Source organism: Gorilla gorilla, chromosome 6 (genome assembly GCF_029281585.2).
Source record: "Gorilla gorilla gorilla isolate KB3781 chromosome 6, NHGRI_mGorGor1-v2.1_pri, whole genome shotgun sequence".
NCBI classification, from domain to species: domain Eukaryota; kingdom Metazoa; phylum Chordata; class Mammalia; order Primates; family Hominidae; genus Gorilla; species Gorilla gorilla.
Window position 1 is genome coordinate 137,127,828 of NC_073230.2, and position 21,520 is coordinate 137,149,347.

The 21,520-nt window shown below is 49.2% G+C and overlaps 1 protein-coding gene across 1 annotated transcript in view; it reads left to right on the forward strand.

The window, feature by feature from the left end:
* SND1 (staphylococcal nuclease and tudor domain containing 1) overlaps positions 1 to 21,520 on the forward strand; it is a 437,174-nt gene that overhangs the window by 397,522 nt on the left and 18,132 nt on the right. The window lies entirely within an intron of this gene.

The window sequence follows — 21,520 nt, forward strand, 5'->3', positions numbered from 1 at the left end:
AATCAAATGCATTGAATAAAAAAATTTGCTTACATATATTGAATAGGCATTAGCCAGATTAAATAGTGTGTTGCAGACAATTGGTGGGGAAGGGTCTCTTTAGAGAGTCTCATTAGAGACACAATTATGGGGTTTTAAGGCTTTCAGAATTGACAAGGACAAGTTTTGGCAGAGGTTCTATGTTTGTAAACCATTTAGGGCTGCAGGAAGCTCTGTCACCCCATGTCTTGGCAGTAAGCCAAATAGCTGCTTCTGTTTCCTCTTCCTAAAGCCTCTTTTATCCCGTACAAGCATGTACCTGAAACTTCAAGAAGCCCCTCTCTAGCCTCAGCCACTCCAGCACTTCCATTTCCCAAGGCTTTGGGCACTTAAGTGGACAATTGCCCTGTTCCCAGCTCTGTGAGATGCTGTGAGCTAATTCTCTCCCCTTAGCCTGCCCTGTCTTCAGGAGTCTGAGTGACTCTCAGGGTTCAAAGACAAATGGTGCAGGAGGCCAGAGACTTCGGAAGGTAATATTTTCCCCCCACTACCTGGAAAACTGTGGAACACAAAATTGTTCAAAAGACAGAAGTGAGATACCTGGGCAATGGGGGAAAGAAATCAGTCCAGGAGCAAGAGGATGGAACATAGCAGCTGAGAGAGAGTGTTTTCTGGGGTGGAAGGGGACTTACAAAACCCACAAGCAGAGGATGGGGATCCTGGATAAATGGGAGACCAGGGAAAAGCCCTAGTTTCAGAGCGGCACCTTTTTCCTGCTGGTCCTCAAAGGGCCTTTCAGACTAGGGAAGGATTCTCTGGTATTGCTTCCCTGGAGACACACTAGCCAGAATCAGCCCCCTGCTTGGGCCTCCACTCTCCACGCTGTCCTACTCCGGCAGGCTGAGCTTTTCCCCGACCCCAGGCCTGTGGAGTGCAGCAGTCAAAGCTTTATTGCCCACACACTGGAGCCGCTCTGCAATAAAGGAAAATAAAACAAGGTAATGGGAATGGCCGGTACAGGGGGCAGGCCCCTGGAGAAATGGGCCTGCTGCTGCCCATCTTCCCAGCACCACTGATCGCCGCTAAGGCCACTGTCAGTAAGTCATCGGCAGTACCCTGGGTCTCCTTTCTGGGGCTGAGTGAATGACCTGCATAGTGGTCAGATGGAGTGGCGGTGGCATGTACACAGGCTTACTTATGCAGACCTCCGTAGACCACAGACCTCAGTGCCTTCTCCAGGAGACAGCCCTCCAGTGGCAGGAAGGCAGAGAACAGAGATCGGCATCTCACCTCCTAAGGCAAACCAGAGTGGGGAGGAAAAGAGTCCCACCCAGTGGTGCCCCAGAGGTGGCCAGGAACAGAGGTTGGTGTTCTTAAAGACAACCTTGGCTGTACCATATCTATGGTAAGTGCTGGTAACACAGAACTATCTGGCAGAAGGGGAATCTGGAAATGCCCAAAGGGAAGTGGAGGGAGGCACGAGCACCTGGCTGCCTATCCTACCAAGGTCCCCACCTCACACATAGATTGTTCTGCATAGCAGATATGAATGCCTTGCACGGAGGTTGGCATTAGCAATGGTTCAAAGTCTCCAATAATTTTCATTTTGTCATGTGGCATGTCTGGCCCTTTGACCAAAGAGCTTTTAAATTCCTCCTCCTCAGCCACCTTTTTCTTCGTCCTCTCCCTGGCTCCTCTATCCCCAGGCTGGATCCAGACTTGTTGATGAGCCTCGGCTTTTCTCCCCACACATGAGGCACTAAATCTTCCCTGCCTGCCTCGTGACCTACCATCATTTCCCAAGCTCACCTACGCCCATGAATACTTAATTTAAAACTTCTGCTGCCTCTCAGTAGTTTGTAATTCTGAGGCCGAACTCAACAGAGGAAACAAAATGGGCGGATGAATGTATTGAGGAAGGTGAGCAGAAAGCCATACACAGCATCTCTGTGATGTGGGGAAAGCCTTTCTTAACGATTTAGTTTAATAAGATGGATGTCTGCAGTGTAGAGTTATTCTAATAGGATGGATATCTGCCTGATCTATTGGCCTGCAGGATGGTTATGAGTTTTAAATTTCCACATCTCCAGGGCAATAAATTCTCTGGGCTTTTAAATTATAAACTTCGTGGTTTTGTTTTGTTTTGTTGTGTTTCAGTTGGGAAAGCTGGAAGGATTTTGTTTTGGTCAGAGCATGAAAAAGGTAGATCCAGTCAGGGGGTTGGGAGGCAGGAAGGTGGGCCGGGTTCCGTTCTTTCAGCCTTACCTTCTCCACAGCCTGTGCTCCTCCCCCTGGCAGCTCTGTAGGACCATGGGTTCCCATGTTCTTGTCATCTCAGTGTGGCTGATGTTCCCACCACAGGGATCTAAAGGAGCCCCTGTAGCTTCAAAGTTAGAGCCCCTCTCTGGGTGTCTGCTGTAGCTTTCCTCTGCAGAGTAATGGCAGCAGGGGAGGAAGGAAATGGGAACCTGTTGGCCTTACAGCAAGGGGATGCCCTAACCTGACCACCTCCCAGTGCAGGTCCAAGAAGAAGAGGTTGCAGCCAGTGGCTCCCAGGTAGTCAGAGAAGTAATGATGAGTTTTGGGGCTGGACTCATGCTGAGCAACCGACAGAGAATAGATGCAACGAGCCCCAAAGGGTAATGAGCCCAGAATGCTGCTAACTGGAGTGCTCCGCCTGGGATCACTGGAGAAAGGAGCTCCGGCAGTTCTGTGCTGAGGGAAATTGAAGCTTCCTTAATGACTTTTTTCCTTTATACTGACACATCACTCCTTGGCCCAAGAACAGAGCAACCAGGGCCAGCAGGAAGACAGATGCCTCTCCCTGGGTCTGCTTCCTGGCCTTTCTCAGCATGCCTTCATCCCCCACTCGCTGGGCCAGAGCCTCTACCTCGGCTGTCTCAAAAACTTAGACATCTGGGAGTGTGCTGCTCCCAGATGTCAGCAGAATCATGCTGCCCGCTGACTAGTGACAAGAGCCAGGCTCTGGAATTAGGCAGGACTGAGTTCAAATTCTAGCCTCTCCATTGATCAAATGACCTTGGGCATGTTCTTCTCTAAGCCTCCATTTTTTTATTAGTAAAATGGGACTTAAAACAACCACTTCACAAAATGGTTATAAGGATTAAGTAAAACAACATGCATGTCTTTGTGAACTTAATTCAGTGTGTAGCACACAGCAGATACTCCATAAGTGTTAATTCTCTTCCTCTTCCCTGTAACAAGGAGCTATTGGTCTTTCCTTCAGATGTGGAACTGGACAACTGCAGAGCCTCTTGCCTCGAGCATTTATGATCTATCCCCTGCCAAGCCTGGCTGTTGGACAGAACCTGTGTTCAGGGGCAGTAGCTGGAAGGGCACAGCCATAATGAGCCAGCCTTTGCCCCAGATACTATATGCCATGGACTGCGTTTGGATCAGTAACAAAAGAAAAAAGGGCCTTGTTTCTCTGAGATTATCCTCCCTTTATGTTCTTTGAATCAAACATTCTTAAAAGCAAAGACAAATCAATAGATAAGTACCAGTGATTGGCATCTGTATTTCCATTTCATTCGATTCATTTAGCAAACATGCACTGACCTTCTACTGTGTGTCAGGCGCCATGCTAGGAGTTGGGACCACAAAGTCAAATAGTTTTCTGCCACAAAATCAAGCTCTATTTTCTGCCATCAAGGAGTTGGCAGACTCATGAGCTCATCAACAATGAGAATACAGGGTGGTACAGTAGTCCCCCCTTATCCACAGGGGATACATTCCAGGACCCTCAGTGGATGCCTCAAACCACAGACGGTGCCAAACTAGACGTATACAGTGTTTTTTTCCTATATATACATGTATATAATTTATATATAAGGTATAAGATTAATAATAATAATAAAACAGAACAATTATAACAATATGCCAGCATCACTACTCTTGTGCTTTGGGGTATTAAGTCAATAAGAGTTATTTGAACACAAGTACTGTAATTCCATGACAGTCGATTTGGTTACAGAGAGGGAGAGGGTTACTAAGTGAGTTACAGGCAGGTAGCATCTACAGCCTGGATATGCTGGACCGAGGGATGATTCACGTCCCAGGCAGGAGGGCAAGAGGTTTCATCACGCTACTCAGAACGGCACACAGTTTAAAACTTTGAATTATTTCTGGAATTTTCCATTTAATATTTTCAGACAGCGGTTGACCACGGGTAAATGAGACTGTGGAAAGGAAAACCGCAGATAAGGGGGACTCCTTTATATACTCTGTGGTGCACAACCGGGGCTTCAGAAAAGATTTCCTGGAGGAAGGACTGCCGAGGCTGAATCTATAAGAATTAGACATCTGCCCAGCCAAGGGGAGAGGAAGGACATGAATTCCAGTGAGAGATTCAAATGCAGCCATTAGGAATTGCATTTCGTCACTGGTAATATAGACCAAAAACAGCATTCATTTAACAAGATTAAAGTTTACTTCTTTCTCATAGGAAGCCCAGAGGTGGGCAGTTCAGAACCAATACAGTGGCACCTGGTATCAGCAGGGATCCAGGCCCCTTCATTCTCCTGCTCAGCATTTCTTAGCACATGGCTTACATTCTCAGGGTCCAAGGTGTCTACAGATCTCTAGCCATTTACCTCATCCTTCCAGTCAGGAAGCCAAAACACAGGAAGAAAGCACAAAGATAGCAAATGCTTTCCTAGAAGTCCCACCAAGAAATTTCTGCCGAATCTCGCTAGTGTGGCCAGTGAGAAACGAGACTTGGGGATTGTAGTCTTTCAGCTGACCATACTGATGCGTGCAATAAAAGGAACAGAAAAAGGAGAGAATGGAGCCAGGGAGATAGATCTCTACCACACACAGTGTGTCCAAAGGCACAGAGATGTGAAACTTCAGTGTGTGTTGAGGGAACACAGAGATCAGTCAACCCAGATCAAAGAGTCCCTGTAGTATAAGGCAAGTAGGAGGTGGTGGAAATGAGACTAGAGACACAAATCCACATTTCCCTGCAGGTACTAAAAGTGACCAGTGCTCAGGCCGGGGCTGGGCAGGCAGCATCTGCCAAAGGACTAGTCCCTTAGCCTGGCTATCAGGCCAGGATTCACAACCTCTAGTGCACCACACCCTGCCCTCTCTCAGAGGAAAGCTCCCATGTAGTTCTAGAAATCACAGAGACCTGACCCCTTGCCAATGCTAGGCAAACAAGCTGGGCTATGCATCAGCCAAAGGCCTGCAGTGTTCTCTTAGAGAACAACAGAGCTCAGTCACTCTGTGACCTAGGTACACTCAACATACGTTTCTATTCTCACTACATGTGCTTAGCACAATGAGATGAGCCAACAGTTATTGAGTTCTTATTGTTCTAAGAGCTTGATATATATTAACTCATTTAAACCTTGTGAGGGAGATGTTCAGCTTTATTACTCCCATGTTACAGCTTGAAGAAACTGAAGCACAAAGTCTTAAAATAACTCCCTCCAGGTCCCTGAATGACAGAGGCTAAATTTGAACTCAGATAGTCTGGCTGCAGAGCTCTCACTGGGTACCTCTGTGCAGTTCTGCCAATGGATATCACCCTGAAATCAAGAGGAAAATGTTGGACTAGAGGCAGGTAGGTGAAGGCAGGACCAGGCACAAAGCATTTTGCTTCTCTTTTATGCAGAGAAGGATTGAAAATTCATGCAACTGACCACATCTGGTAAAGGCTGGGCCTTCAGCCTTTTTCTCCTCTTTCTGACTCCTTTGATCGCTCTTGTAAACATTCTGACTCTAGTTCAGCGTGGTCCATTCACAAGCTTCCACATGCATCGTTTCTTCCCATGTCATTGTCCCAGCCATCACAGGATTTTTATACATGTTGTTCAGGTTCCTCTCGTTCCGTCCCTCCTTCCCTCCCCTCCTTCCTTAAAACGAGCCCCTGATTCCTCCATCCCAGATCTGTCTCAGCAGGTGGGTGGGCTCTGACTGTTCCCCTTGCCTCCTTCAAGTCAGCTCTCTCCAGCTTTTCCTCTGAGCTGCTTGCACCTTCTCCTGGCTTCTGCTCTCCCCGTCATCCCCTGTGTTTCTCTAATGTCTACTTGCACCTCCACTGACCTCAGCATGGCTTTCTGTCCCAAAATTCTACCCTCGTTCCTTCTTCTACCCTGCCACTTATGCACTATTTCTAAAGTGTGACCCTAGACATTCCCTATGCTGGAACATGTCTGCCTTTCTCCCCACCTGTGAAGTCCCATCCTTTAAGGTCCGATCCTACCTGAAAGAGTTTCCCGACTCTTCAGTGCTCAGAGCTGGCTCTCTCCCTTGAACCCCCCTAGTACCTGCTGCCTGTACCACTCAGCAGTCATGTGTTTTACATGGCATTTTGTCATTGACTGACAGGATGTGGCTTTATCGTGTCTTCTCATCTAAATCATAGGCTCTTTGAAGACAGAAGTGAATTCTTTCTCCTTTTAGACCTACTGCAGTGCCTAATACACTGCTTTTCTGCTTAGAAGATAACAAAAACCCATTTCTTGGTCAGTTGATTAAAGTGAATGTTAGGTCTCTTTACATACTCTTACTGATTTTTATACATGCACGTTCTCTCAGCATGTGTCTTCTCACTTTGAGGAACCCTAATCATTTTTTGAATGTTGTCATATGTTTCATCAGCTCAACTAGGCATCCCAGTCCTTCTCTAGCCCTGCTGTCTTTCTGGAGATGCAGTGCTGAACCACAAGCATCCTTCCTTGCAGTGTACATTGTACTGTGGTACAGGTTTAACCTGCATTTTCTGCTGTTTGTCTGGCCTTGGAAGCTGTCTTTGTTAGGAAAGCTCTGGACAGCAACCAGGAATGTAGCCACACAGAAGGTGCTGCTCAGAAACAAAAGAGCCCTGCCAAGCACAGTCTCCCCCAGGAATCCAGCACGTTCTCTTTATGAAGCACTGTATAGAATCGTGCTGCACATGCCCCAGCTGTGGGGACTGGGGCTGAATTTCAAACAAACAGGAAAATAGCCCGTTCAGAGGGCTTAACATGTAAGAGGTAATGGATTACCAAGAGCAAGTGGATATAGGACAACATGAATGCTGAGATGGAGTTACTTGTTAGGAAGAGTGGATCAGGGAAGGCTTCCTGGAAGACAAAAATAGTGGGTGTGGGTTGCCCCTTGCAAGCAGTTGCAGCTATTTTCATTATGCACTCCTTGATAACACATTCCTGAAGGTGATGGCTTAGCACTCCTTTACTGGTTGATGAACAGATCTCCTTCTAAGTAGGCTCTGCCTCCCTCGTTGGCATGTGGGAACTGCTGCTTGTCTGGCCTTTGAGCCATGATGCAGGATCATGATATCAGGGACTGGCAGGGCTGTAGGAGATGGGTTGGGCAGCTCACACAACAAGCAGATCAAATGGGCCCGAGCAGAGGGTCCGTGAAGGAGAGTCAGAGGAAATGAGATTGGTGACATGGAAGCATGACACCATTGAATATGCTCTCTCTTTGAGAAGATACAAGATGTTGAGAATCTCCTCTGAGTCCTTTTTTATTTTTTCCTGTCTTCTCTGCAGTGTCTTCACAAGCACCTGCTTAAAATAAAGGATGGGGCTTGGCCTTTCCCTTCCTCCTCCCTGCTCCTTAACTTCCCACTCTGCATTTTCCTGCCTGCTGCCTCTAGGCAGCAGCTCAGGAGCAGTGGGCAATTGAGAGCAACTCCTGAGAGCACTAAAAGAAATCACATTGCTTAAATGGTATTTACACCAAGGGGTGGGGTGGTAGTGGCAGGAGTCTCAAAGCTTTTTCTGAGGGCACTGTGGCAAGAAGTCCATGGTGGGAAGAGTGGCATCCAGGTGTCCTCTATCCAAGGAGGCAGCTGTTCTTATTCAAGGGTGGGGTCCATTTTCTTCCTCCAAAGTCAAAGAGAGTCTCTTTAAAAGCTCAATTGTGACTTCTGGGACATCTTAGCAAGAGACACTGAGCATCTTCATTTCCTCTCTCCATTTCAGGACACAAGTCCCTTGGAGGAGTGCTTTCTACCTGGAAAGCAGTGCATGTATCAGTGGAATTCTGCTTAGCACAACAGAATTGGGAGGTGGAGCAGGGAGAATGAGGCCACCCTGGCCCCACTGGGGGGTCACAAGACAGCTACTTCATGCCTGAGAACAGGGCAGAATCAGGCTGGGCAAATAGTAGGGCTGAGGGACTACCCGCTGCATCCTATGACCTTGTTAACTGAATTGTATTTGGGACATTGGTTTGAAGTGGAGAGAGAACAATAATTGAAATTAATGAAACCCTGGCACCTGTCAAGCAGATGGGCAGAGAGTCACATCAACACCCATGCTGCTGACCCATCCTACAGATTGTTCTTTCCCATCACTAATATTTCTCCGTATCTCACCTCTGATCTCATTGCAGTAGCTTTGAGAACTTTTAGGAGCTGATCACAAGGCCCAAAAAACATCAAGAGCCCCTGTCCTGGGCAGTGGGTAAAGTGGAAGAAGGAGTGTGGTCCCTGTGTGGAGAAGCTGTGAGGTCAAGATGCCCGGGCTAGGCAAGGACCACTGGGTCCCACAGCAGAATGAGGAAGGCCAGAGGCAGCACTGCTCATTGTGACCTATACGCTTCTAGGTCACAAACTGCAGCCCTGCACTAGAAGTTTGAGAGGGCTGCGGCACATTAGAGCTCCACTCTGAGGGTGTAAGCCATGCCATATTTTAATTGTCATTAGCAATAAAAAACTAGCAGTGAGGAAACCCAACCTCCACACAGAAGAGGGCATGGGCCAGGATCATTAACCAGGCTGATCCAGCCTCTGACATGCTGCATTTATCCTTATTTCACGTGTATGTGTTCAAACCTTATAATTGGTAGCTTTTACTCACAGGCTTTTCTTTGCATTCCTGAGAGGCCAGAGCAATCCTGGGCCCCCCAGGTCATACCGAGCAAGAATCCAGTTGTCCTATGCATAGGAGGGTGAATGCAGAATAGCCCTCTAGCACTGGTGCTGCAGGAGCTCAGAGACCAGGCTCAGGGGCTCAGCATCATCTCAAAGGCTCTTCACTTTCCTTGCTGGGTTATAATAGGTTTGAAACAGTTTGGGAACATGCACAGTACCCCACAGTGTCCAGATCTTCTCTCTACCGTGCCTAAAGGCAGCTCCTTAGTCGGGTGAGAGGAGAAGCTTGGACTTTTTTATTCTGTGTCCGATCTGGAGTGTAGGTTAACGGGGCTGCTGCCTCCCTGCAATGGTGCTTTTGTGTGGATCAGAAAAAGTTGCCTTCTCTGGGCCATTGTACTCAGCATATGCTATGCATGGCTTGGTGAGGAAAGCAGGCCTGTGTCAGGCTTTCTGCCTGGCACATGGAGGCAGGGTAGATTTAAGGACAGGTAGGAGTGAGTTATGTACAGGGGCATAGGACTGCCTCAGAGGGGATGGTACCTTCAAGCCAGCCTAATGATAAAAGAGGCGTGAGGACAAAAGGAAAGAGAAGGGGCAAGGGAGTCCCTTCCTTTCACCCTCTGGTGCTTTCAGCTGTGCCTTTCATGCAATTAATCAAACATTAGTCAGGGAGGGATGGGCATGTGTTTGGTTGAAATTGTTTGGTGTTTCTTATATTCAGTTTTATGAAACAAGTAAATTTCCTGATCCCTAGCTGAGAGTATAGAATTATCTCTGTTCAGTTATCTGTTCAAACAGATTTTTCTCTCTGGTGCCTTCTTCTGGCCTGCAAGAGGGATTGGTGTCTGTGTCCCTTTTGCCAAGAAATCAGATGGTAAAAGAGAAGGTGCTCCACGTCCCCTTCCCACCCCGACATGGGACACTCCTGTCTTATCCTGGCAGCTTTTGGCCTCCACACCCACAGCCCAGTTTTGAGAACTCTGAAGGGATTGAGCTAGGGGTTGGCATCCCAATCTAAGCCCCGGATTCCCTCAAACCCAACAGCAACTGCCTTTCCTCAAAGGTTTCCTTGTTCCAGAGGGCTCGAGACCAGCACCTGGCGGGTGACTTGTAGCTTCCAGCCGTCTCAGCCCGTGTACTTAGATGCTTCCTGAGGTCACTGTGGCCTGACCAGCACCACCTAATCCCTTGCTTGGAGGGCTTCACGCTAGACAGTGGTCTGGGCTCCGGGGGTCCAGGCTTCATGGCATCTGTGGCCTCACCGCACCTCCCACCTCTGCTCAACATCGTTAGCTCATGCCCTATCCTCACAGCTCTTCCTAGGCTCTCTCATGTCCACTTTTGCTCTTCACCCCTTCCTTGCTGAGGGATGGGTGGTGAGGAGGTGGTGGATGCGTGGGAGACCAGAGGGAGGCACACACGGCTGCTGCCTGCACTCCTGCCTGGATAAACAGAGGAGGCCATCCTCACTCCAGTTATAGTCAGTACAGGCAAAGCCAAGTGCAAAACAGCCCCTTCTGTTCATGGCGTCTGGGCTGTGCTGCCTCTGAGTCATCACTGCTGGCCTCACTGACTGAAGCCAGTTTCTGCCCCTCTGGGTCCCACAAGCATGCTTGTTGTGGCAGGGGCAGCTGAGGGATGGTCCTCTCACCTTAGAGGAGTTCTTGAAATAGGCCTTCTCTAGTCAGTTTGGTGCCATGCATGTACCCAAAGGTAGTATTCTGTCCAGGGACTTTCCTTCTCCCACGTCACTGCTGGCGATCTGGAGAAGCTAGAATCTTTTGCCTTTCCTCATCTATTTATTGAACGCCCACCAGGTGCCATTAATAAATGCCCATTGTAATACTGTCATGGTGATATGAACAAAATGCTGTGAGAACAAGCCCTACCCAGATAAGTAATGGAGTGGTTCAAATAAAATCACATCTGTGCAGAATCAAGGGGTAAGTTGGGTAGGAGTTTACAGGTGAAGTCATAGGATGGAACATTCCAGCCAAAATGAATAGCATGTGCCAAGGCCTGGAACCATGCAACTTGTCTGTGGAGCTGGGAGTTGTGTGGCCTGACTAAAGCAAAATAATGAAGGCCGCAGTGGCAGGACTTGAGAGCAGGAAGAGCCCAGCTCTGAGGCGCTTATTCTGTGCTGTACTGAGGAATTCCAACATCAGTGGAGAACAAGGAAAGGATTTCAGCAGAAGGGTGAAGTGATCAGATTGGGAAATTTTTTTTTTTTAAGTAGCAACATTTATTGAGCACTTACTATTCGCCAGACTCTCCTTAAGTGTTTAACTTGAATCAGTTCACTTCCTCTTCACTGAAGCCCTTTGAGGTAGGTAGCATTCATTATTATACCCATTTGACCACAAGGTAAACCTAGACCCAGAGAGGTTAAAAAAAAAAACCCACTCTAGATTAAGCCAGTAAGTAGTAGAGCAAGCCCAGAAGGAGGTGGTCTGGCCCTAGAGCCTGCATCTGACCATGGTGCTGCACTGCCTGTGATGAAGCACACCCTCCAGTATCATGGAGGGGTCCTTAGAGACAAGTCTGGTACAGAGACAGCAGTGGGGGACCTGTTACTCAAAGCTGGGCATGGCAATAAGGATAAAAAAGAGGGGAAGAATCCAAGAGCCATTTCTGAGGTAGAATCAGTGTGTATTGGTGCGGACCTACCTGTGGAGCCCAGGGGTGATTCCTGTGCTACTCATGCTGCGGCCTGGGATGAGAAATGGAGGTGGAAGAACAGGTTTCATAGTGAAGGTGAGAGATTCAGAATGGGACTCATTACATTGGAGATTCGCCTGGTGGAGCTGAATTCTGAAGTGAGCACTGCACTAGAGGCGAAAGTTGAGTTCTATAATTCAGAGAGCAGTGGGATGCAGGGACTGTCTACAGCTTAAAATAGCCCCTGGGGAACGTTCATATTCAAGGGCCATGTTGTTGGGGAAGAATTCACAATTGCTACTAAGAAAGCAGGGAGAAAAAGCCAAGATTGGGAAACACAGGCCTAAAAAAAGAAAGTTTCCAAAAGGAAAGGGGGTGCTTGACTTTTACAGATATTTAAAAGGTCAAAAATGATTAAATCTGAGAAGAAATTATTTAAATGGCAATTAACAGGTCTTTGAAGTAATAGTGACACTGGAGTACTGACTGGTAGCCAGCTGCATTGGCTACAGAAGTGAAAAGGGGCTGGCAATGTGCAGAGTACTCTCTGGGTAAAGAGAAAGAGGTAGACTTGATGGGATGTGAGTCAAAGCAAGACTTGCTAAGATGGGCAAGATGTTTGCAGGTGAAGAGTTAGATGCTGGTGAAAAAGGAAATCAGGAAGGTGATGACAGAAAGAGGTAACTGATGGAAATGGGTACCTGAGGAAGCAGAAGAGGTTGTGATCTGGAGCCAAGTTCATTTCTTTTTCCGCAAGATGGATGGAAGGGAATGAAGTAATCATGGATGCTAAATGCTTCTTAACAGCAAAGTGTGGGTCTCCGTGGGAAACCCACTGTGGTTCAGGTATAGGAGCCTGAGAATCAAGGTCCACAAAGCAGAGCGGACTGGCCCCATTGAGGGGGTCACAGGTCAGCTACTTCCTGCCTGGGAACAGGGCAGGGGTCTGTACCATCCCACAGCAGGCCTTGAGGTCAGTTATATAGGTACAGGTACCTGCAGAGGGGAACTGACACGTGAACTTGACCTGATTGGACAACATTTGGTTACTTTCAGACCAAGTCAGAGATTTAATAACCTCATGCAGTTACTCCATAGGTCATACACCGATTTTCCCCAAGAAAAGAGGCCAACTGTCTTCTCACACCCCTAGCTCCATCCCTTTAGGGCTTGGGTACAGCTCTAAAGCCATAGAGGTTCTTTGGCTGGGCCTGGGAGAACATGGGCCACTGCGGCTGACTCCATGGCCCAAACCAGTGTTCAAGATAAAGAACGGAGGCACCGAATGGAAGGCAGCCTTCTCTCTTGGTTTTTTGCCTGGGACTGCCCTTCACGTCAACTGGGAACATGAGGAGGAGCTGTGCCATTCAGGCATGCCTGCTCTCAGAAGGCATTCCAGACCCTGCCTCTGGCTTGGGAGACCTTTGGGAAGACGGGTCGGGGACAGAATGAGGGCCCCCTGATTCTAGCCACATCCCTGGCACCAGCCTCAGGGAAGAGTGTTAAATCTCCCTCCAGCTTCCAGCACGGGTTTTTCCTAGGAAGATGAACAGTCTGCTTCCTTATTGCCTGCACCAAAGGAACAGATTGCGTCAGTTTGTAAACTGTGTTAGCGCTCGCAAAGGCCTGGAGTCAGCAGGTTTGCATTTCCCAGCAGACCCAGATGACGCTGATGGCAGTGGCTGCTGCCTCACTGCCTCAGGCAGGACCGAAGCTGCCCCCCTACCCCTACCATCCCACCCCTCATCCCTGAGGTAGGGAAAAGGCATTCCAGGAGGGAGAGAAAGCCACCCTGAGCTTCTAGAGCCAGCTCACCCACAGCACAGGCCTTTCCTTTTCAGGAGCCTCTTGGCCCCTCTTGCTGGTGTGCCAGCCCAGGCCTGATTTCCAGGCATTCCTAGCACTCCAATGCCAGAAAAGAGGTTTTCTAGAAAAGCAATCCACTCTGTGGGCTGCGCTTGAAAGAGTTACCTGGTCTGGAGGTGATGGGGGATTAGGAGCAGAGGCGTCGGTGGGGATCAGAACCACACTGCCCCAGTAGCACATGGAAAATCCATGCTGCTGCCTGTCTCTAGCCAGCCCACTCCCCACGGTTGCAGATGGTAACGAGACCCAGGAGGTATTGCATAGGCACAACCTCTCGCCTTCCACAGCATCGCCTTATTAATTGCATTGTTAACGTTCATCATCTCTGAAAGAAGTCGGTGTGGCTGTGTGTGACCAGGAGTGGAGGGGATGAGCTGGCTGTGTTAAACTGTTACTGTGTTAAGGTGAGGTGTCTCTTCAAGTTCACAGTTCTGGCTGTGGCAGCATGCTACAGCCTTCACGCAGCATCAGTGATGGTAGAAAACCCAGCCTTGGGCAAGGCTACCACTGCATGGCAGGAAAGGACCCAAGCTACACGCTGGTTACTCCAGAACACTACTCACATTCTTGAAAAAAGCTGCAGCCAGGATGAGTGGGTTGGGATGAGGCTGGAGTACCTTAGGCTCTGAGTCATTATTCAGTTCCCCTCTCTCCATTTCCCGCGCCCCCCTGCAAGTTCTCCTACAGGACTTGATCGTTAGCAAATGGGGCTTCCCTGCTTGCCCTTCTCTCCTGTGGAACTGTTGCTTTTCATCTCTCCTGTTGGCTTGCAGGCACAGTCTGTCAGCTTTGCTGCCCCCATCCTCTGACCTCAGAGAATGCAGAGCAGAGAGAACCTTAGAAACTTTGTTCAACTCTCATTTCCCAGATGGAGAAACTAAGCCCAAAGAGAGGTGCAGTGTGCCCAGCCCATAAGAGGCAGGATTGGCACCTGGATCACAGTTCTAGCCCAGGGCCTTTCTCCGCTCCTCAGCTCCTTCTTCCCATCCAGGCCGCTTGCTGTGATTGTTGCTGGTTGCTTTCGGAATATTGAAAGCAGGAATATGGCCAGACAGCACGTGGAAATGATGGAGAATTCTGCCTCTTAAAGCCTGTCCGTGGGGACTCTGATGTCACCTTCCCACAGGTAGCCCTGAGCAGCCCCACCCTGCTACCTGGAAGAACTTACAGCCAGCACCCCACTTTGTGCAGTGACTCTTCCTTCCCAGATGCCTCAGGGCAGTGGCGCCCTGTGCTGGGCTCTTTTCTACTTGGGACCTGCCTGTCCTGCTTGAGGCAGCCCACCTTCCTTGGTACGGGAGCATCCTCCACAGCTGTTTTCAGGCAACCTGCAGCCTCGCGACCCAGGGCTCTGAGGTTGGCTGAGGCTCAGTAATTTTCTGTACTGCCTCAGGCATTGTGCACCGCAGTAATGCCTGTGCACTTGGGGAAGACAGTATCTCTTCTCCATCCTCCTGGAAAGTAAAAAGGGAAAGGCTTGTATGTGTGTGGGGTCTCCCTGTCCTCCCCCCATTGCTAGTAAATCCCCTGTGTGAACGCTCTCCTTTGGGTGCCCTGAGTCATCAAGGGGAATGTGCATCCCCCTGCTGTCTTTCTCTAGTCTCCATTTCTTAATTATTTTGCCCCCAGTGCCCTCGGCTCCCTTATTTAAGCCAGCCTTACCAGAAGCAGCCTCCAGTGCACCTTCTCCTGCCTCACCCTCCCCGCAACTTCACCATGACCTGGAGGAGGCTTTAGGAGAGGGACCTGGATCTTCAGCTTTGCGCCTACTTGGAAGCACTAGGCATCCAGCTTGGCTGCAGGCTCCAGGCGAGTTAAGGACAGACACAGCTAAATCAACCCCCAGGGCAGTCAGAATTTCCTCCGTGGTTTGAAAGCTGAGTTCTTAAATAATCTTCCCCACACTTACCACATGCATGCACACGCTCACTCTCTCCCTCCCCCCACCCAAACCCTTCTTTCTTTAGGAAAGATTTCAGAATCTGAAGTCTAATTGCAGAGGGCTAGAAGAAGTTGAGAATGTTGACATTTCTAAAGCCATCATCCATTGCTTGGCTTTCACTTCTCTTCCTTTCTCCAGACCCCTCAGCCCTGCATTGTACCCCAGGCCAAGAATATGCCTCACTGCTTAGAGAAGAAGGACTTGGTCCCCACTGCCTGTTTGACTGAAGTAGTTTCTGTTTGAAGGAGCTGACAGAATCCAGACAATGGGGAGAAGAGGAACAGTTTGGGGTGGGGACAGGGACCAAGTGTATATTTCTGGAGCCCAGGGCACTGAGACTGCTCAGAAAGGGGCCGCAGGAAATGAAACAAGTTCCTGGCCACCCCCTTCCTCCCTGTTTGATTTCAGCCACGGAGCTGGGGGCTGCTCCATGCTCTTCTTTTCTCCTCCCCCTTCTCCCCTTCCTCATCCCTGGGAAGGGTGAGACCACAGCTCGGCTGGGTGATCACTGAGGTATGTGTGTTGCCTGGGCATGGGGAGCTCTTCCTCGGTAATTAGGAGACATGGAAATTAACAGCCTGTGCCGTTTGTATTATTTTGGTAAATAAGCCAGAACAATTTCATTAGTGGCACATTAATGTGCTTGGGAGCAGGAGGACGCATCCCACTGTGAGGCAGCAGGGCCCACTGGCTGCCCTAGCCCACAGTCAGGCCAGGTCCAGCGTCAAGCTGCTCTCCTGCAGGGCATGGCTGGCTGGCAGCACCCACCGCTTTGGCCCTGTGATGGGGAAAGACCTCCACTGAAGAGAAAGAGATCTGTGCAGGTGGTACAGGGACAGTCACACACTTGAGCTCATCCTATCAACCCCACTTGCCTTACCTTCACTCGGTATTTTATGGGAGGACTCCCCGGGTGTAAGAAACCCAAAGCTTTCAGAGTCAGGGAGAATAAAGGAGCTCATTAAGCAGGGATTGGCCATTTCTGATGAGAAGACCCTTCTCATCAGAGGTATACAGCTCAGCAAAGCAGGACAGCTGCTGAATGTAACCATCCCACCAGGGCATCACTGGCATTTGTTGAAGGGAAGAGGAAGCAGTTTTGTTACCTCATTCAGTGCACAGGACCCCTCCTCATTTTACCATTAAGGAAACAGTCTAAGAGAGGTCAAGTGAATTACCCAAAAATTCACAGCTAGGACTAGGAGTTGATATCTGACTCCAGAATCCATGCTCTTTCTGCCACCTCATGGCCCAGTCAGTGTGCTCAGCTCTGGAGAAATTTCACAGTCTGGAACAAGCTTCATTCCCCATGGAGCTGACAGTCTACTTGGAGAATGAAGACATTTAGAAATGAAATAACTGCCCCTACCAGGAAGTAAATAATTTATGATGATCGTGTTGAAGCATTTATGTGCTAAGCACTTTTCTAAGTGTTTAACATATTTATATTAGTTCATTTAATCATAACATCCTTGAGGTAGATGCTGTTGCAATCCCAGTTTTACAGTAAATAGAGGCACGGAGAACTTAAGTGGCACCCCAGAATTCATGCAGGTCTAGGTTGTCTGGAGCCAGAGTCCACACTCATAACCTCCATGCTGTACACTGCCCCACAAGTGCCAAAGGGAGGGTGAACCCATAGCCATTCAGAGGGTGATTCATGGTAGGCCAGGGATCAGGGAAGCCTTCCTGGAGAAAGTGGCCTTGAAGCGGGCAAAGGTGCAGTCCAGGTATTCAGCAACCTCAAAATCCCCACCCACTCTGCCAGCATCAAGAGCAGAGAGCAAGAGATGCTGGCAGACCAGCAGGGCTGCAAGTGAGGCAGACTGCAATGGCTGTCAACATCTGAAAGTCACATTGACCTTCAAGCCTCTAGGCTGTTCGCTTCTTAACCAGTTACCACCAAGCCCCTTCCTCAGTGTGGCACCACCTACCCCTTCTTATAGTCTCTCGGGAGGTACCCCCCTCCCCCAGAACCATGTGTCTTCCTAGGTCTCAGCTTCAGCATGGGCACTAAGTAGAGGGGAATCAAGAGGAGAGCCCTCATCTGTCCCTCACCCATGCTGCTTGTGTACATGCACACACATACTCTGGTGCCCTCAAGGCCATATCCACCCACATGTGCACGCCAGTGCATGCTCTCATACGAAGCCTGCTCCCAGCCTTCTAGCAGCCTGTGGTAGTCACCTAAGTCACCTAAGGCCTAAAGTCACCTGCCATTATAGGAGGCCTCCTATGGAAGCTATTGAGTCCAGAGCTCTTCCTGAAACACTCCAACATGCCCAAGAGATGAGTGGCTATGTTATAGCAGTTTGCAAATTACACAACACTCCACCAGTAGGATCTCATTTAATGCTTGCAGTAGCCAGTTGGACAAGAAGAAATTTCTTGTCTATTTACAGGAATGAGCCTCCCCTAACGTGTCTTCTGTTTGAGGCAACTTGTGAGACATGTCTCTTTATAGTCTCCAGTTTGAGGCAACTTGTGGGAATTAACTCTGTGTGTCTATACAGTATACAGTCGATCTTCATTATTCACCGGTTACATATTTGCAAATTCACCAAAATCTATTTTTGTAACCCCAAAATCAATACTCATGGTACTTTTGCAGTCATTTGTGGACATGCACAGAGTGACAAAAAAAATTGAGTCATCTGGCGGGGCACATTTCCATTTTAGGTGGAACAGAGTAGAACAAGACAACACTCTGCCTTCTTGTTTCAGCTCTGATGATATAAACAAGTGTCCTTCTCACAATCTATTTAGCATCATGTTATTGCATTTTTCATGCTTTTTGTTGGTGGTTTCACAGTCTTAAATGGCCCCCAGCATAGAGCTGAAGTGCTGTTTAGTGTTCCTGAGTGCAGAAATACTAGGATGTGCCTTATGGAGAAGATACGTGTGTTAGATAAGCTTCATTCAGGCATGAGTCATTGTGCTGTTGGCCATGAGTTCAGTGTTAATGAGCCAGCAACACATATTAGACAAGGTGTCTTTAAACGGAAACACAGAACAAGGTTATTTATTGATTTGATGAAAATATTGTGACCAGAGGCTCACAGGAACCCAAACCTGCATTTCCCCTAGGAGCAATGGTTCAATATTTGCAAATTCTCTCTATAGAACAAAATTACCATAAATAACAAAATTGAACTGTATGTATATATCTCTGTGTCTATCTTTTAATTAAGACAAAATGTCAGAGAAATTTGAATCCTTGGGTTGAACAAAGAAATAATACTTGTACAAACATAGACCCACATAATGTTACAGTTAAGTCATAACTTCCTGGCAGTCAGTGTAAAAGAGAAACATCAAAGGATGATCACACACATACAACCTGCTTAAACCTCTGCTTTCAATCTCCGTAATTCTCCCAGAGTTAGAGAAGCATCACACCGAATTCCACAGCCTCGTCCAGGCTGAGGTTTGTGGAGAAGGATAGACACCGCGTGGGGTTTGGCTAGAGAGGAGCCAGCCCACCTTCCCCGAGTGCCTTTGTTTGATTGAGAAATTACTGTGGCTGTGGCAGCTGTAATAAAAGGAAACAGAGCCCCATGGGCGACAGCTTTATCGCCCTCTACAACCCAGGATGGATACGGTGACAGCACTGTGCCCAAGGCCAGAGATTTCTTTCATCTGCGGCTGGCTGGGCCCAGGGACTTGTCAAGCCCAAGTTAGCATATCGATTGCAGGCAACAGGCTGGTTAAGTGTGAAGTTGGTGCTCACCTGCGCAGGAGAGCCCAGCTGCACCCTGCAGTGCTGGCCCCAGGTATGGCTGCTCATTGCTGGGTTCCTTCTCATGTAAGCCCTGGAGAAAGGCGAGCATGTGGATTGCAGCCTCAGAGAGCAAGGTGTGAATGTGGGGTTTGCCATGTGGGTTGGGGTCTGAGCATTGGCACCTCACAGGATAGACAGCAACTGTGCGTGCCTGGTTGGTTGCCTCTGCAGCGTATCTCTGACGTTCTTGCACCAACCCCAGCAACCCAGTGCTAAGAGCCACACTGGCCCACCACAAGCTGTCTAGTGGCCTGCCAGGCCTGGAGAGAGGCCTTGTGTCCAAGCAGGGCAGACATCCTTGGTTTTAGGGAAAGGACACTTGGCTACTAAAATTGTGGAAGACGAGAGGTCAGGGAATGCGGAAACTGATGTGGGCCTGGGCTCAGTGTTGGCTGGGAACTGTACCAGCCTCGTTTGCTTTTGCCCAGACATGTGTCCAGGAGCCCCTAAACACAAGGCAAGCAACCTCTCTGTTCTTCCTTCAGCTTCCCCAGAATTCCTCTAGGACCTGCTGCTTCTTGACCTTAGCATGTTTGATAAAGCTTGGCAAGTTAAGATGAGCAAGAGACAGTCTTCTCATGTATCATTTTGCCCCTCACAGGTCTTGTCCACCCCTACCACACTACCCCCGCCACCTCCCCCAGCCCCTGCAGGCATGACAGTCTGTTCCCCATTCCTGGCCTCCCACTGGAGGAGGCGCTCAGTCTTCCAGTGGCCAAGCTTCTCCTTTGTTCCAGCGCCCTGGGCATTTGCAAGGTGGATCCAAGGTGTTGAAACCTGAGCAACCTCAGATTTTGCCCACCTGCCCTTCTCTCCTACAAGAGTAGGTCCTTCAGTAGGTTAGTTGCCAAAATTAGAGATAGGAGAAACTGGTTTTAACACCCACAGACACTGGACTCTGTCGTGAATTCAGGCACTGGGTCAGCCCAGCCCAGAATTGGGGCCAGCACTTTCGCCCAGGCTCTACTAGTGAGCTGCAGGGTCCCACGGTCCTGGATGGTGGAGGGGGCAGAGGTATGGCAGTGGAAGGAAGGGCTGCTCCTGAAACAGAAGGCTGTGGAAAGGGGGTATTAGGGAGGGGGAGGGTCTTTTCTGCCAGGAGGCAGTGTAGAGAAGGCATTGGGGAAACCTGGATTCTGCTCTCAGCTCTGTCCCTTAATAGCTACACTTCTCCAGTGCCACCTAGAGAATCAACATGGACTGGACCTATATGTTCTCCATTACCTCTTTTTCGTTAATAACTCTAATAGACTCCACACATCCCCTTCTATACCACACTCCAACTTCAGTTGTCATTGAACCTGCATTTCCTCTTGAAGGATCAAATGTGGGCCTCAAGGACGCAGAGGGTATTCAAGGATGGGAGGAAGTGAGGGTCCTGCCTCTCAGGCCCTGCCTGTTTTCCTCCCCGCTACCTTCTCTCTGCACACCCAGACCACCTCCTTGTCCTTCTGGGGAGGCATGTCACCCAGTATCCCTCATCCCTTCTAACCTTCTGTCACTAGCTCCAGCTCCGACCTCGAGAATTCCCAGGTATTTAGACATTCATTTTATTGCTTAATCGAGCTTGAAGGCATTTAAATTAATACAAGTTTTTACATTTGGCAGCAAAGACATTTATAGGCCCCTTTAGCAGGGAAAGAAAGAGGTCAGGAGAAAATCAAAGAAGGAATTTATCCTGGGCCGTGGCCTTCATGATGTGGGAGCAGATCAGCTACCACGAGGGCCACGATCCTGAGGCTGCCGTTTTAGAAAACCAGTCAGTGCTAGGTCTGGGATCCTGGGTCCTCGGGATGAGACAGTCAGTGGAGGAGGCCTTGAGGCCCGTGGAGATTCCTTGAGGGCTGTGGGGTTCAGCCACAGCCCACACCCTTCTGGCCACTCCTTCTGCGGGATTGTCACTCACTGCCCTTGCGCTGATGCATTTCCTGCCCACGTCTTTCTGCCTCTCCTGTCCTCTCCCCCTTTCCTCTCCTGCTTTTCATGCAACCACTTTAATTACCTTCATTAGACACGAATTCATTCAGCTCTACCAGGAAAAGCAGCCTCCCTCTCCCCAGGGGTTGCCTTGCTCCCTAAGGACCTGCCTGTCTTCTAGCACAGAGCTGGGGAGGGTGCTGAAGAGTGGGAGGCACCAAGACCTCTGCCTGCTTCTTCACTTGCTCCTGACCTTCAGCTGCGCTCTCTCTCTCTCTCTCAGGTTAAGGAGAATCCCGTTTGCCCCGGTAGCTTTCTGCCGCAAGGAGGGGAAGGGGCTCTGAGAAGAGAGTCAAGTTTTGGGGTGTGTCTGTTCCCGTGAGAGGCTGAAATTGAAGGGTTCTAGGGGTTCCCAGAGGTTGGCAGCGGCTGCCAAGGCCTGTGAGCCCAAGGCTTCGGCGCTGCTGTCCTCCCCACAGGCACAGCCCCTGCACACTCAGGCCTGGCCCCCACAGGCTTA